The sequence below is a fragment of the Petaurus breviceps genome, unplaced genomic scaffold (genome assembly GCF_028583685.1).
Source record: "Petaurus breviceps papuanus isolate PSGF00001 unplaced genomic scaffold, PetGlider_PUasm1.0 90731, whole genome shotgun sequence".
NCBI lineage: Eukaryota > Metazoa > Chordata > Mammalia > Diprotodontia > Petauridae > Petaurus > Petaurus breviceps.
Window position 1 is genome coordinate 10706892 of NW_027187325.1, and position 15472 is coordinate 10722363.

At 38.3% G+C, this 15472-nt stretch overlaps 1 long non-coding RNA gene across 1 annotated transcript in view; it reads left to right on the forward strand.

Annotated features, from left to right (window-relative positions):
• LOC138145225 (uncharacterized) overlaps positions 1-15472 on the forward strand; it is a 100163-nt gene that overhangs the window by 51315 nt on the left and 33376 nt on the right. Inside the window, exon 2 of the long non-coding RNA XR_011164152.1 lies at positions 2018-2118. This is a non-coding gene — a long non-coding RNA (uncharacterized lncRNA). The remainder of the gene's footprint in view (positions 1-2017; positions 2119-15472) is intronic.

A 15472-nucleotide genomic window follows, 5' to 3' on the forward strand; every position in this document is an offset into this window, starting at 1 on the left:
GTGTGTGTGTGTGTGTGTGTGTGTGTGTGTGTGTGTGTGTGTGTGTGTGTGTAAGAACTGGTGATGCCCCAGGAACAACTTTTATAACCACCTACTTAAGTTTTTTGGCTTCAGTCTTATTTATTCTACTGTCTCTTAGCCTCTTTCTTTGTCAGGGAATATTAAAAAGTGTACTTAATGCTGTTGCCCTTATCTTGTATTCTCAATGGCAATCTGAATTTTTGGTATTTTAAACTGATAGCTATGGATATATATGATTGTGGATTTGAGCCTTGGGGAAGAGATGGGGCAGCTAGGTGGTTCAGTGGATAGAATTATGGGCCTAGCGTCAGTAAGATTTGAGTTTAAATCCAGCCTCAAATACTTATTAGCTGGGAATAATAATAGTAGCTCCCAGGGTTTTTATAAGGATCAAATGAGATAATAATTATAAAGCACAATGTCTGGTGCATAGTAGGGGTCGTATAAATGTTAGCTCTCATTATTATTATTAAGGCACTTAGCATAGTGCCTAGCATATAGCAGGCATTTAATAAATGCTTGCTGTGGATAAAGGGAGATATAATTATCAGCCAATTTATCAATTGCCAAGTATTTATTTAATGCTTATTATGTTCCAGGAATGGTGATAGGTGTTGGGAATACAGATACCAAATTCAGCTAGCTTGCCCTCTTGCAGGCTGATAGAACCCAACACATCAAGGCTTGCAAAGTCCAAGCATGGGAGTTTTTATTCAGGTGGTGTCACAGAGCATTAGGTTGCCATGCCCAGTTGCAATGGAAATGTTGATTTGATTATTTTTCACATAGCAAGGGATGGGGAGAAGAAAGCAGGGTGTGTTTCATTATGTGACAGGGCAACTTAGAAGACAAGATTCCTACACTGGGTACTAGGGCTATCCTGGTATATAACTAGATGGAATGGGAGGTGTGGTTCAAGTCAGAGTATCATAGTACAGTGGGATTTGAGACCTGATTGGTACCTTGGGATTTGTGGTTCACCAGGACAAGGGATATCCAAGAAGCGATCTGGGAGTTATCATGATCTTTTCACCTCAAGGTGAAATTGAACCCATGTTGTGGAGTTCTCAAAAAGACAGACGCCATCAGTCGGGAGAGAGACTGAGAAGAAGAAGAGGGGGCCTCAGTGGAGCAGCAGCAGCTGCAAGGGGGTCAGCTTCCCTGGTCTTTGCCCAGACTTAATAGGCTAAACAAGAAAGAATTAGAAGCAACAGGAAAAAAAGAGAAAGTAAAAGTAAGACCAAGCTGTAGCAGATAAGATTACTGACACTACAGCCCTTGCAGAGCAGAAGACTTAGATTGGTTACCTGTTTTAAGGAAATTCTAAGAAAATGTCAGCTCTTCTCCCAATTATTCCTTATATTACCTGTCCATTAATAGACTCTTTAACAAACCCTGCTTCTTCTTTGCCCAAATATTCCCATTAATCTGAATTTTGCCCCAACTATAAAGAGGTCAGGGAATACCTAGAGATAAACATAAATTTGAATTAAGGCAAAGAGCCAAACCTATTCCCAAATTTTAGGAATTTCTCTAACTGGGGATATTAAGCAATTATGATTGTTCTACTAACTTTTCATTTAGTGTCGATTCCATCAAGCAGAAGAGGAAACCACATGAACCTGAGGGACCCTTATATTGCACCATGCTAAAAATGAGCTAATTGTAAAAGAAAAGAGATTGGATGATTAAATCTACAGGGATAAAGTAGGTGAGGAGGGAGGGGGGGATGGGAGGAAAAGGCATCCTCCTCACAAAGTCTGGACCTTAGAGGCCAGCTAGTACAATCTCCTTGTTTCACAGAGAGGAAACTGAGGCAAAGGACAGCTAAGACTTTGCTAAGAGTCGCATAGGTAGTAAGTAGCAGAACTCAGATTTGTATCTAGGTTTTGTGACCCTAAAATTCATTGCTTTTCCCACTGTACTTTGCTACCTTTTTAGTAGATTTGGTGAATTTGTATTCTATTAATTTTTATTCTTATAATCTCTATCCCAGACATTTCAGATACCTCAGCCCCAGGGTGGAATCACAGAACTGAGAGAATTAACTACTGGAAGGCGGGGGAGAAGCCTAGATACAGAAGGCCACAGTTTTTGGTAAGGAGAAAGTTTGTGACAGTTTGATCTAATTTGTTGTTCAGTCAGTCTTATCCGTCTCTTCCTGACCACATTTGGGGTTTTCTTGGCAGAAATACTGGAGTGGTTTTCCATTTCCTTCCCCAGCTCATTTTACAGATGAGAAAACCAAGGCAAACAAGGTTAAGTGACTTGCCCAGGGTCACATAGCTAGTGTGTATGAGGTCACATTTAAACTGAGGAAGATGAGTCTTCCTAACTCCAGGCCTGGCACTCTATCTGTTGAAGTTTGGGGTCTTAGGGGTGCTCGAGACCCCAAATACCAACATGTTGGGTCCTACCAAACGAATTCAATTCAAACCTTCTTTCAGCCAAAGAAAAGCAAAGTTTATTAAAGACTCACCATAATGGGTAGACTCCTAAGGAGCCTAAGTATTTGTGACTGTATTGGACAAGCAGGCCAGAGTAATCTGACACAGACTGAATCTGAGCTAGATTAATCTCAGCACCTTCATGGAGCAAGATGGGTCTTATACAATACGGAACAATTGTGGGAGGGATCTAGGGTCTAGAGGAGGAGTTTGGGGAGGGTTTTGAGGAGGAGTCTAAGGAGGTTCTTGACCAGACTGAGGTCAGACTCTAGGAATGGGATTAAGGTTGAAAAATAACTGAAGGCTACCTGGAGATGACAGACAATGGAGCTAGGCCAGTTTAAGGGTAACAGGTTTGGGTATAGACATTTTGATAGGATCAAGGGTGGTAGGTAGCTGGACAATGGAGGGTTAGAGGCTAGGTTAAGAGTAACAGAGATTTGGGCCTAGTTATAATGAAAGGCTTATGGCATCAGGCAAAAGACTCATCAAGTGATAATATTCAATCAGAGTTTAAGGGGTTTCCCAGAGCCCAAACCCCATCATTTCCCCCTCAAACAAATGGGACCCAAATTCCTTTGGGGTGAAGGGTGAAGGTCTCTGCTTCTGAAAGTGCTTCCTGCTGGCAAGGGGTGTAGAGATGTCTCTGCCTCTCTGGGTCCCATTCAAGGGGTCAGACTTTGGTTCATTTTAAAGACACCAATGGAAAAAGGCTGCTCTCAGCTGCATTGTAGGCCCTTTCAGAATGTCTAAGTATCTTCTAGTCATCCAGGTTCCCAGAAGCAAGCCCATAGAGCCTTGCACATGGATGATTCTGAGGCAGGTGGTCTGAAGTGCACCAGACTCCCCCACACCACCCCTGTCCAGTCACATTAACATTTGTTGTGGTACAGAATCAGAAGTGGATCCCCTTTGGACCTCTTTCAAGGGAGTTTATTTCTGTATAAACTAGAAGTATCACTGTTACAACTACTCACATAAAACATGGTCCTAAAGGTCAGCACTAGAGTGAAATTCTACTTGTTTGGCAGTGAAGCAATGTTGTGTAACTTTAGGGATGAGTGAGATATACCCTCTGTGAAGACTCCTTGAAACTAGAGACAGGCTTTGGTAAGACCAGACAGGCCTAAGTTTTGGTTTCCTAGAAATTACCCAACTTATGACCCTTCCCCCTCCTTCACTGCTGCCTCAGCCTTAAATTTGCCAAATAAGGACACGTACGTTTGAATTAGCTATACCCTGTTTTTTTGTTCTTTGTCTTTGGAGAGGATTTTCATGCCTAGATTGTAAACCTGCCTCCCAGCCAATGGGAATAAGAGATAGTGGTGGGAGGGGGTTTTTTTATGCTAGGGTATATAACCTAGCTTTGTCTTCGGTAACACACCTCCTTCCACTAGTCCGTCCTAGTGGATGTGACACTCTTTTCTCACGAGAACTGAATAAATGCTTTCTGTTCCTACCTTGAGACGCCTCGGAGTTTTATAAAATTTGGGTAGGGGTTCTTTGGCGTCTTCTACCCCGCACAGGTAAGTGGCACAAACTGAGGTGGGAGAACTACATGGTTTAACAAAAAGAGCTCAAGACTAAGCCTTACACTGCCATTCTCTAAACTCACCCCTTTTCTGCCTCACTGAGCAGCCCTGTGTGTATGGGAGCCCATGGTTCATGTATTCCATGCTGAAAAACTAAAGGAGGGAAAAAGAACCTGTCCTACTCTGGATGTCATCACCCGAGAGGAGTGGATCCCTCTCCTGGATCACTGATCCCCTTCCTCTTCCTACTCGACTTGAAGATTACCACATCCAAGGCCAAGACCCTTCTATTTCTAACAAATATAAAGAAAAAGTGAAAAACCCATGGAGCTAGAAAGTAATGACAATCCACAAGATTTAACTCTGTGTGGGTTCTGAACCTACACACAATTGTAGTCTCTCCAACCCACTCCCTTCAACTCATATTTGAGACGCACTATTACCTTTGTCTTGTGAGTGACAGTGATCCTTCCTTTTCCTTTCTCATCCCTACACCCCTACTATAGTTAAATACTTTCTACTATGTGTATCCATAAAAATAATGCCTCTTGCTTTTAGTAATATCAGCTGGTTTACTTCTTTTGTGGAACTCTTTACATGTCCCAAACCATCTGCAACAGAGACAATAAGAAATAAAAGCGCATTGTTAAAATTCCCCAACCAGAAAAACTTCTTCCTAAATTTAGAGCAGATTCTTTAGCCCCACCAAAGTCCTAATTGTGTTTGTCCTTTGTTTTTGAAGAGGACCATGGCATCAGGGAAATGATGGCATGACTTGCAGTTGACTTTGATTTGAGTGAGGGAGGGCTGTGCAAGGTCACCAGCCTCACTTTCTCCTCCTGAGCCATCTGGATCCAGTGACCAGATATTCATCAGGGTGACTTGAGATGACCCAGAATGCCATGGGAGACCCTGGCCCTTTTAGGCTAAGGCCTTTTCAGTTACCAGAGTGAGGTAACTCCCATAACAGCAAGCAAAGAAAGATTAAAAGGGGGTGGATGTGGGGAGGAACAGTTAGCAACAGAGCCATAATTCACTCTAGAAATGTACTTCCACTCAATCAAAGCTGAAACTGACTTCAGAATAGCAAGTAAATTATAGTCTACTTTGAGCCCCAAATTGAGTCATTCAGGGAGCGGTCAGAAAACAAATTTGTAGAGCAAACAATTCTGCTTAGAGACTTCTGAGATTAAATTGTCCTCACTTTCACAGATTCTGTAGAATCCTGTTATATGGAGTTCCTATAAACTTTCAAGGTTATTTAATACAAATATGCTAAGCTTAAAAATATTTTTTAAAGAAAGGTTTTTAGATTAGATTATTTTGTACCTTATGACATGATAGCTTTGGCCTTTTCTAACACCCATATATTGAACTCAATTCTGTTTGCTGACTCCACACTCAGGGGCCTCTCCTTTGGATGCTGTAAGCCAGAATTCCACTGGCTGTTTGTGTAAACAATCTGTAGTTGATAACTGGTAAGCCTGCTTTCCCTTCTCTGCAGAGAGTTTGGTATTGAATGCATAATCCAATCCTGAAACTAGATCCAGGCAACATTGAAGGTGGTGACATAAACTGACAAAAGTCAGGAAACCCCAACCAAAGATGGATATTTGGCCCTCGTGTCAGGTTATGCCTGGTTTTGCATTGACGGGGTGAGAATGGGATTGATTGTTGGAGGTGTTAACTTAGAATTTCCAAGCTTGTCAGTTTGCACAGCAGTCTTGTTTATATGGAATGTAAAAGTAGGGATTGTGCACTCAAGGATGAATGAATCTCAAATTGAGGTTTGTCTGAACATAATGTATTTGGACAACTTCCACCGATTTGTTTAATGGGAACCTGAATCTTTTGAGCAGGTTGGAAGGAGTCTGTGCTACAGCTTTAGAAGGTAGCTTCTGATGCTGCCCATATAGTTTTGCACCTCATATCATGAACTCAGAAAGAAAATGTGAACACATTAACTTCTCAACACTAACTATGGTTCATTGCAGAGGAAAAGGAAGCAATTCTCATGAGTTTAATCCTGCCTGGAAGATGAAAGAGAAGTTAACCAGAAGTTCTTTTTTTTTTCTTCTAACCATGAAAAGCTATTTACTTTTGATCAGTGGACTTAAAGGAAAGAGTTGCAAAGCAATAGTGTCTTCTAGTAGGTCTGGTCACTACAGGTCAAGAAAGGACACATAGAAAAGAGAAAGTTCTGAGAAGAATCTCTCAGATGTCTTGAGAGGGATATGCCATATGAAGTAAGTAGGTATTTTTAGTTTGGAGAAGGGGCACTTAAGGATGACATCATAGTTGTCTCTAAGCATGTCTGTCCTTTAAAGGATTTAGGACTTTTTCTGTTTTTTTTTAAGCATGTCTGTCTTTAAGTATGTCTGTCCTTAAGCATGTCTGTCCTCTGGAAGAGGCATTGAGACTTTTTCTGTTTGGCCTACAGAGATGAAAGTTGCAAAGAGGCAAATTTAGGATAATAAGGAAAAATTTGCTGATGATTAGAATTATCCCCATGTGAGGCAGTGGATTCTCAGTCATTTGAAGTCTCCAAGGAAAGTTTGAATAATAATCACATATGAGATAATGGTGCTATCTTAGGTGGTCAGCATAGACCTGTTAATGGCACATACTAATTACTTAATTAAGCCTGTTGGGTGGTTACTATTGTAGAAGGGAACCTGTTTCATATATAAGTTGAACAAAATGCTCAGTGAAGTGTAGTCTCACTCTAAAACCCTGTAATGTATTGTTAGGAGTCTTCAGTCTAGAATAAGAAAGACTAAGAGGGGATAGAATTAATACTTTAATAATTTAATTTAATTAATACAATCCTGACTTCTTTCCCAAATCTTAGAACACCAGTGGTAAGAAACACCCCCTAAAGTATTGAAGTTAACTATAATAAATATAAATACTTTATATAGAATGTAGAAAACTTAGCAACTCTTTAGTTAGCCGAGGAAACACTGTGGTGGAATATAAAGTGGAGTCTATTTGAAGTCAGAGGACCTGGGTTCAAATCCTGATTTTGCTACTGAGTAAGTGGGTGATCTTGAGGAAAACTCACCAATTTCCTCAACTATGAAAAGAGGGATTTGGACTAGGTAATGGTCTTTTCCAGCTCTAAATCCTAATAGATGCATTTAAATCAAATATTGAAACAGCTTACTAATAAAAGAAAAGAAACTTATTTTCTATTTTTAAAGTGTTATGATGTTCAAAAAAAGCATTTTTCAGACTAATAGCATAGTTATTCCTGGCATCACAGGTTTGGCCATGAGCAGAGGTATATTTGTAAATGTTTAATAATGAATTATCTGAGGAAAAATTATTCAAAACACCTTTTAATTTTAATCTACATTGCTAATATTGTCCATAGACAATTGACAAAACAATAAATAAAGCTTTTGTTTATAGCATTTGCCTATTACTGAGGTGTAAATGCTTATGCTGAAATTTTAACAATTGGCTTTTGTAAACAGGTTCAAGTTGACTCTGGAACATCCCTGGCTGACTAAATAATTAAACTTGTAGTTTATCCAATAGGCAATGGAGAGGCACATGATGAACTTGAGCAGGCTACAACATATTACTCATGAAGATATGTACAGGAAATGTGACTAAGAGTAGAATGTTAGAGAAACGAAGGACCAGAAAATGAGATGAACCAATAGAAAAGGGAATAGAGAGATGGCCCACATTCTTCACTGGTTTCCATGCAATATCATAAAATCTAGGTTTCCAGTATACTTCCTGGACTCTGAATGCCCCTCTCCTCTCGAGGATTTATGGGAGGAAATGGACAAAAGTAACACAATAGGAAAGGACAGGTGAATGGTTAGCTACGTCAGTGAAAAGTACCCACATGCCTTTAATCACGTATTTATTGAATTTCAAAGTTGTATAATGATTTAAATGAGAAACCCCCCCCCCCATATTCCCAAAGTCCTGGTAGCTATGTGTCCAGAGACATGTCTACATCAACAGTAGGTACCCACATTTGTAACTGTGTCTTCTATAAAACCCAGTAAATACAATGATAATGATGTGATTAGAGAAAGCAGAATATGGTGGGTGTCTCATCTGTTGTACTCAATGTAATAAACAGTAGATAATTGGCAAAGTAGTAGACTCAGCTGCCACAAAAACAGCAGTTGCCTATGAGTCTTTTTCATATACAATTGGAATGGCATTGCCTTTGAGAATTCAGGATCCATAGCAATAACTGTTAGAATAGTCCTATTTTTTTTAGCATCTTATTGAATCTCTTCTTCTTTATATCTTTACCCACAACATATCAAATAATTAACTTTGACCATTTTAGTCCAAGTTTTGAACCACGGAAAGGTTGTATGTGTGATTGATTTTGTGTTTTAAAATCAGCCATAGTAATTTTATTACTAAATTGTTAAGCTTAATATAGATTTTCCAAAGACAAGCAATACATTCAACGAGAAGTTCCTGGTTTCATATAAAATCATGTTTTGTTTTGTTTTTTTGTTCTTATTTGTTGATTAGAATATTTTTTTTTGGTTTCTGATTGTATTTGTGATGAGCTAACATAGATTCGACTATTGATAATACAAATAGTTTAGAAACAGAGAACTATGAAAAGCTCCAAATAGAAACTTTTAAAATTATTCAAAACTATATTTTGTTTGGCACTAACTTTCCCACCTCTGCTTTATCACATGCCTTTCCAGGGATGATCTCAATTCTGGGCACACGAAAGCTTTTCATGTGTTGTATCAAACCCAGCTGAAGGTGATTTGTAGCACCAGTGACAGATTCCCCCCGATCTCATTCTCAAACGAGTAAAGAAGGGGTTTTGTCAGAACAACCAAATTATATTCCTCAATTTACTTTCAAGGTCAGTAGAACCATGTAATGAGGTCAGAGGTCTTAGATGGCTACTACATTATTTCATGTATCTCTTTTAAGGTAAGTCAAATTGAAAAAGGCAGAGTCAACTAGCAAAACAAGTCTGTTTTTCTCTATCAAAAGCTGTTCTCAAAACATAGAATTATATATAGAAAGGAAATACACACACATATATGTATTCTAGTTTTGAAAAATTATTTAAATTTTTCATTTCATAACTGGAATATATATGCTACATGTACATATATATGTACAGACACATGTATACACATATACATATATGTGTGTGTTTTTCATTCCCTCCATTTTGAGTTTTTTCTTCAACTTGTTAATTCAATTGAACAGCTCTAAATGACAGGATCTAATTATCCATAAACTAAAACATATATGTGTCTTCTGCTTTCTTTATAATTCGGTTCTTGTTGTATGCTCTGTTTTCTCATGTCACATCTAGCAAATCAGTGACTCATGAGGGAGAAAAATGGAAAAGTGGTGGTTTATTCCTCAAAGTAAACTCAGTCCAACTGAATTACTATTTCAGTTCCCAACATGACAAAGGCAATTGGGAATTTCCAGATGCACGTGAATTCAAAATGCCAAGTTCGTTACAATATGAGCCAAAGTAAAATCACAGTATAAAATAGAAATGGGATTGAGAATAAGTCTGATTTTGTTTGGCATGTACTGTAAAATTCCAATTTCATGTAGGCTAGAAAACTGAATCTCCACCCTTATTCGTTATGAGTTGTTGAGGGAATAATAAAACCAGTTGAATTCAATTCCATAATTCAATTCCAAAACATTGATTAACCACCTACTATAGAGTCCTGTCAGATTCTGAGGGCAGTACAAAATTTAAATGTCTGAGTCCCCATCCTCAGGGAGGTTGTAATCTATTTGGGAAACAGGAATGATATGATATACATACAACACAAAGATAACATATGATTAATATTTTTAAAAGTCAGATAGGTGACATTATTGGCATAGGAAACTCCAGGTGAGGAACTCCAACCAAAGCAGACTGACATCTCTAAAATATTGAGAGATTCATGAAGTAATGATAGATTTCATGAATTACCCAAGGTCAAACAGGCAGCATGTTTCAGTGGGTGATATTTGAACTCGGGTCTTCTTGATTCCAAGACTAGCTATCCACTGAGTCACACTGCCCGTCATCACTGTGATGTCTGAAGGGTCATTACATGGGGGGGTGACCATTCTTGTGTTCTTACCTTAACAGCAATTTAGTCAGTCAGTCAACTTGCATTTAGTAAGTAACTCCTCTCTGCCAGGGACTGTGCTATGTGCTGAGGATACAAAGAAAGAAGAAACAAATGGAGATCACATCAACAACAATAAAATCATTACTTGCTCTGAAAAACTCATAGTCTAATGAGAGACAACCTGCAAACAACTATATACAAATAAGATACATATATATATATATATAGTATATACATACATGCATATACATAACACACATGCGTATATACATATATGTACATACAAATATATATATAATATATATCTCACAAATTCTTCTCAGAAGAAAGGCACTAAGATTAAGGATTTGATATAGAGGTTAGTTAGTCTTTCATTACTTAGGTGAGCCTGGCAATGGAAGATAATAAATTCAGACAGCTGGCTGCAGTGTTGATAACAAATGGGAGCCTCAGGGAGGCCCTAGCAGACAAACAGTCTTGAGATGAGTAATCTCTAGATACGGAGAAGTAAAATCTATAAAGAGATGAAATTTCTACAAGGAAATGGGAAAGCTACAAACTGTAAAGATTTGTATGTACCTAGCATAATATTAAGATTATGGTAACATGTGGGTTTGATGAGAGAGAGGAAGACAGTGAAAAGGAGTTATCATGGTTAGAGAAATGTGCTGCTGAGGTTTTCCCTCAGGGATTGTGTTGGACCCAGCTTGAACCGCCTGTCCAAAGCTGATTTTTGTCTTTAGTGTGAACATTTATACCTCAGAAATGAGCAAATGCTACAAATCAGGGCTTAAGATAGCAGTGGAGGAATATTAAATTTAAATGGGTGTTGTGTGTACTTTTTTTTCAAACCTGGTTGTCAACTTTATGTGCATGCACCCATGGCTGTTTCCTTTCTAATTCTAACTGTACTATTTTGTTTCTGCCAAGTCTTTCCAATTTTATATAAGCACAATTGTCCATTTTATATCTCGTGATTGTCTTTATCCCATCTTTGATCAAGAACTCTTTCCTTCCCCATAGTTGTAGAAGGTATCTCATTCTCTGCTTCTCTAATTAAAAAGATCTTTTAATTGAAAACATGGATCCATTTGGACGTTACTGTGGTATACTCTGATTATACACCCTGTAGTGTAAGATATTAGCAGTCTAAATCTCATTTCTACCATTGTGTAATTCAATTTTCCAAGTAGTTTTTTTTTAATGAATTGTGAGTCCTTATACTCCAGAAGTTGAATTCTTTGGGTTTACGGAACACTATGCCATGCTTTGAGTTTTGATCACCTAATATTTTCTACTGATTGACTTTTCTATTTTCCATCAATATCAATAATTCATCTTTGATTCTGCTCATTTTCATAGCCTGTTGACATCCTTTTGAATCCCTGCTATCATTCAGTATATAAATTGTCCTTCCCAGAAACATGACATCTGCAGGTTTGATAAATATTCTATGTCTTCCTTTAATTCACTGATCAAAATGTTGAATAAGACAGGACTAAGGACAGATGACTGAGGCATGACACTAGAGAACTCCCTCTAAGTCAAAGATTCTTAGCCTGGGATTTTTGTACTCTAAGTAATCCATGGATAGATTTCAGGGAGTCTATGAACTTGGATGGGAAAAAATTATATCATTTTTTTAAAGCAATTGTGGTTAAGTAACTTGCTCAAGGTTACATGGCCAGTTATTTCTGGGTGTGGTGCTAAGTATCTGAGCCCGGATTCGATCCCAGGTCTCCTGACTCTGGGGCCAGCACTCTTACTCACTGCGCCACCTGGCCATCCCCATATCACTATTTTCAATACCTTTGATTAAAATTTATCATTTCCTCCATTTATTTAAAAACATTAATCTAGGAAGGGGCCCCTAGGCTCAAACGGTAGGTTCAAAAACCCACATCTAACAATCCATCCACTATGTAATAAATCAGTAGGTATGCTCCCTGTGCATTGATCCAATAGCTTTCTTTAAACAGCTTTTCCCCCCTCATTCGAATAAATTGTTTATGATGTCGGAATTTTGTTTTTGACAACATTCCATTCCTTATTTTAAAAAAAAGTTTTATTCATTTCCTTTGTTTTTAAAGCATAGTCATTTCAGTTCTCCCCCTTACTAAATGAACCTTCCCTCATGACAAATAAAAACAAAGAAGTAAAAACATTTGGTGCAGGATATGACAATGTATTCAGGATTTTATCCAAGTAGTCCTCAGCCTCCGTTTCTGCTAAAGGGAATTTTATTGCTTTATGTATTTTCTAAGACCTTCATTATTTTTCTCAGTTAGATATCCTTTGAATGATCCTTTCATTTTCATAGTTGTACTTATTGCATATATTTTATCATTGCTTCTGCTTATTTTTATTTGCATCAATTCAAACCAATCTTCCCATGATTTCTGAATTTCTCATATTCATAATTTCTTATAGCAGAATGATCTTTTATTACATTGTTATAAAAACCTTTTCTCTGGGCCTCCACACTTTTTCATTTGAAGTTTTAGAAACTTCATTTAATTCTTTTCATCTCCAATTTCGAGTAAAAGTCAGCCCTTGCAATTCTTGGGGCAGTGGTTAGGGGGAGCAGCTAGATGGTATTACCAGCAGAGGGTTCTGGTCATTCATCTGTAGACATCTAGGACAAGGAAATAATACAATAAGTATACAGATTAATCCTTGGATGAAGCTACAGACCCATGATGAGATGCCTTAGTCATGAATCTGGGAAAGAATACAATTACTGTCTTTGGTTGTCATGTGGAATAAGGATAGCAAAAGTCGTTAGATGGTATAGAGGTTGGTTTCTATGATTCTAGACCAGTCAATTTAGCTAGGTGTGGCAAGAGGTGTTGACCAGAGCTTAGATTCATCTCTGTGAAGCAAAGAGAAAATCTAGAGAGCCTGTTATATATGGAAAACTGCCAGAACAATAAAATCTTTGTTTGTTGTGCCTGTAGGGAATTGGCAGCGCTACTGGCGATCATGAACGTGGTGAGATTTATGACAGCCCTTTCAAGTTCAAACAGCAAGGTGTGGTATCCGAGTGCACAGAAGCTAGTGGAAGGTGGTTTCTAGGGGTCTATGGGTTGTTGTGAGTGCTTTGTCTTTTAAGGAAAAAAGAAGAGATGGCCTCATGAATGGAAAAATCATGAGAGCTGCAGCCTGCTCTGTAGATCTTGTACCTTTTTTACAGCTTACAGTGATATGCTCTCCACCTGCAAAATCAATAATGTCCCTAGTCGACTAGACAAGGGAAGTGGGGAACACAGGGGAAAAATGGAGGTCAGTCGAGTTAAGCTTGTTTTGCAGGGAGGAGGCTGTGTTAGAGAGGAAAGAAACAGCCTCACCCCAGAACATGGAAAAATTAGAAGATGTTGTTGGCAATATGGAAGTACATAATAGTAAGGGTCTGATTTCTTCCTGAGTATTTACTTATTCTATATTTAAATTTCCAAAGCAAATCATGGAATAATATAGGTGAAATAAACTAAAGGTGTCCTAAAATCTTGAGGAGGGATTATAGATGAGGCTAAAGTTAGGCTAAAGTCACCCAGGAAGGTATGTAGATCTGCTGTCTTGAATGGAGGTGTTATAGAAGCAAGTCTGGGCAGTGAGCCTAGAAGAAAAAAAAAATCCCCATGCTCAACCATAGCCGAGGACTCCCACATCAAGGTGCTTATAGTCATGAGACAGGAAGAGCTGGCTATCAGGAAGGGCTGGTCATCTACCAGTACTAAATCAATGGTAGGTAGGTTATATGCAAGCATATCCAGCAAGACTTGAAGTGCATTATGGAAACACACACTTGAATCAGGTTTAATAAAACATTGTCAGACCATCCCATGAAGGTGATCTTAGGTGATGTGATGAAATATGTGCATTAGTACAGAAGGAGTAAAAACATTGACTAAGATTGAGTCTTATACTGTACATTCCCCCAATAGGGCAAGATCACACTTGCAAGTTGGAGGTCTAGTCTGAAGATCACTGCTGTACTCTAGTGATAATCCAGAAAGGAGTAAATAAACAAGTCTCTTGATCTTCCTCCTCATAAATGTTTATGATTTGATTAGATAAATAGATAAAATGGAAAGACAGATAGACAGGAAAAGAGAGAGAGAGAGAGACAGAGAGGGTATTTATGTTCTAGTGATAAAAATAAAAGCAAGCAAAATAACCCTTTCCCTCAAGTAGCTTACATTCTTTTGGAGGAAGACTGCACAAAAAGGGGTGCTAGACAGTGGGTAGGGGAGAAGAGGAAGACATATGACCCAAAGGTTTCAGTTTTCCAGTGGGGTGGAATAATTGGAGAATGTAGTCATGGTGAGGAGATAGATGGCATATGTCTAGTTCTCAGGGTACATGACTTATTTTGCTCTGTGATGTCTGGGTCCATATCTGGTGGCCTTCACAGGGGCTGGCTGTGTTTGATGGTTAGCACTGACCATTCCAACAGCCTGAAGGTTTTTATTCCACTGATAGGTTTTTATATAGACTGGGGTTCCCAGTTGAAGACTGATAGGAGTGAGTAGGCATATGGGACAAGACTTTGTTTAAGTTGAGGTATCTTATAGTCATTCAGTGTGGTCTCATCTGTTCATTGGTGTCTATGTGGTATGGAGAGATAGGAATACCGAGAATTCACATAGGGCATCATGCCATGAGAATCCTGTATAGCATTACATCATACTTTCTGTTCACAGAGTTCCTCATGTACATGAGAGTGATAGGAAAAGCACCAAAGCCCCCTAAGGCTAGTTACCATGCAAATTCTGCCTGTTTTTTTTTAATAATAGATTTTTGCATTTTATAGTTCTGTTGGATTGTGGGTAGAAGCTCTACAGTTGTTGTTTGTTAAGCGCTTGCATATATGTCTTTAAATATCTAACCAAAAAATGTGTCTGTCACTGTCTATAGCAAGTGGCAGCTCAAATCTGGGAACTGCTTCATCAAGGGAGGGGTTCTTAACCTGTTTTTAAATAGACCTCTTTGGCAATCTGTTAAAGTCTATGGACACTTTATTAAAATGTTTTTAAATGCATAAAATAAAAATACATAGGATTGCAAAGGAAGTCAATTATGTCAAGACAGTTACCCTCAAAAATGTAAAAAACAAGGTCATAAGGGTCATAATCCTGTTCTTTAAGCAGTTTCTTAGCAAGAGTGATGGAATCTAGATGAACACAAACATAAACTTCCCCTAACCAAAGTAATTTTAATAACAAGAACATATTCGTAGGAACAACTCTTAAGTAATAGAATGAAATCAATCTGAAAGCTTACAGAAATTCTCCATGGTGGAGTATGGGCACAACATTCCCACTGAACATTGTGGATCAAACAGATTAGGGACATTGTTATTCTAGGG